Source organism: Panicum virgatum, chromosome 1N (assembly GCF_016808335.1).
Source record: "Panicum virgatum strain AP13 chromosome 1N, P.virgatum_v5, whole genome shotgun sequence".
NCBI lineage: Eukaryota > Viridiplantae > Streptophyta > Magnoliopsida > Poales > Poaceae > Panicum > Panicum virgatum.
This window is the reverse complement of record NC_053145.1, coordinates 41,076,578-41,078,652: the sequence shown is the minus strand read 5'-3', so window position 1 is coordinate 41,078,652 and position 2,075 is coordinate 41,076,578. Positions and strand designations below refer to the sequence as shown.

Genomic DNA, 2,075 nt, shown 5'->3' with positions numbered 1-2,075 from the left:
GGCCTCCTTGTGGACGGAACCTGGTGTTATTGTTGTTGATGCAGGCTGCTTCTTCAGGGGTCTCGAGGCAGTCATTCCCCGAGTGTCCACCGTCACCACAAACCTCGCACATTAAGTACGAGTTCATAGCTTGGGCATAGTTATTTCTGTGTTTCTTAAATTCCGCCCTTTCGTGCAGATGTTTAAGTAGGAGGTCCAACTTGGCGACGAGCATATCCGTCTCCTTGATGGTATGCAGTCCACCCTTGGTTCTGGACTAGGAACATTCCTCGTTCGAGCCCTGGTTGGAGACCATCTTTTCAATTAAGGCCGTAGCTGTTGGTATTTCTTAACGTTCACAGAATAATCCACAAGCGCACGGAAGATACCGTTGTAGCACTTCACCCGGAGAGTATTCAGGGTATCACAATTTCACAGGGAATGGAGGTGTAATGATCTTCTGGCTAGCTTAACCCAGGAGAACAAGTAGGAGAGCTTTGGATAGTGTGGTTTATCTAAGGTTAAGGATCAAGGCAGGTAAACTTAGGTTCGTCACTTGTTTACTTCGGGCACCAGTCTGACCCAGGTACTGTTAGGGACCTCCGGCTTGTGGCTCTACGCCGTACTTGGACAGGGGGAGTGCACTAACCACAAAGCAGCTTCGTAGAGGACCGACAGGGCTATCACCACGCTTAAGCCTTCGACTACTTACTCTAGCGTTGCGCAGGGTTACCCGTCTTTATCAGGGGCCCTCTACCAGAGCAATCGTTATGAAAACGGACGATGAACCCATAAACAAATGAATAACTTAAGAATACTAAACCAAGAACTTAACAGAAGATGACCTCTAGATACTTACTAAAGTGATTCGTACCCGTCGAAGTACAAGACGAAGAGAGGCCGACACGTCCGGCTCTTCTTCGATCCTCCACCTCGCACACTCCCTCTAATCTAATGATACAAGTGGAGTCCTACTACTACTCCTTCTCCTTGTGGAATGAGTGAGAATTGTGAATGCCTTGAGAGGATGTGTGGAGGCCTCTTTTATAGCTCCAAAGGTCGGTTCCCGCCATCTTCATACATGAAAACATGCCAAACCACCATCAAGAGGATAAGATCAGCCTTCCCGCCAAAATTCACCTGGAGACACCTCCAGGTGGGGTCGGCCGACCCCCCTTGGCCGCCTCTGGCGACCGCCTTCGTCTGGGTTGTTGCCTGATGGGTCCTGATGTCAGATAGTCGGTGCCGAGGTTTGGTTGGTCGGTTTGGTCTGGTTTGTGTGCCTCCTTTGCATGTGTTACGCAGGACGCGATCGTCTGCGACTTTGTCTGCATATTCATCGTGTTTTCTTCTTGTGGAAATTGTTAGAAATAAGCCATATAACTACTTTTGGTGTTTGAAAGCAATGAAAAGATGCATGAGTTGACAGCTTTATTTCTGACTTAAGGACCGTCAACAGTAGCCTTGGCGATTCTAAGGTCAAGATAGGCTCCTCCAGCAGCAGCATCAAGGTGGGCTCTTGATGTAGTCGTTAGCCCATTGTAGAAGCTTTGGAGTACGAGCCACTTGTTCATCCCATGATGAGGACAGGCGAGTATGTATTCTTGAAGTCTCTCCCAAACTTCTGGGATGGATTCCATCTCCGTCTGCTGGAAACTTGAAATTCTACCACGTAGGGCATTTGTTTTGCCCAATGGGAAGAATTTGGCGAGGAACGCTGTGGAACATTTGTCCCACGTGCTGACGGCTTCCTTGTACTGATATAACCACTGTTTTGTTTTCCCCAGGAGGGAGAAAGGAAACAGACGGAGCCTGATGGCGTCAGCCATATCGCCCCGTATGGTTACGGTCTTGCATAACTCTAGGAAGTTCTGGAGATGGGCGTTGGCGTCCTCATTTGGCTTGCCACAGAATGGGAGCCTGCACCATGTTTATGAGGCTGGACTTCAGCTCAAAGTTCACGTCCCCAACATCAATGTTGGGTCCAGTTGCCACATTGGCAGTTGAGGGGACGGAGAAGTCGCGGAGAGTCTTCTCAGCCAAGGGTTCGGTGATTGTTGATGGTGCTTGGGAAGCTGGCTCGCTTGTCGACTACG

The 2,075-nt window shown here is 49.3% G+C and overlaps 1 non-coding gene across 1 annotated transcript; it reads left to right on the top strand.

Moving 5' to 3' along the window:
• Positions 1-1,551: 1,551 nt before the first annotated feature.
• On the top strand, positions 1,552-1,658 carry LOC120657935. The gene has a single exon (XR_005668463.1). It is a non-coding gene; the product is annotated as a small nucleolar RNA R71 (small nucleolar RNA).
• The last annotated feature ends 417 nt before the right edge of the window (positions 1,659-2,075 follow it).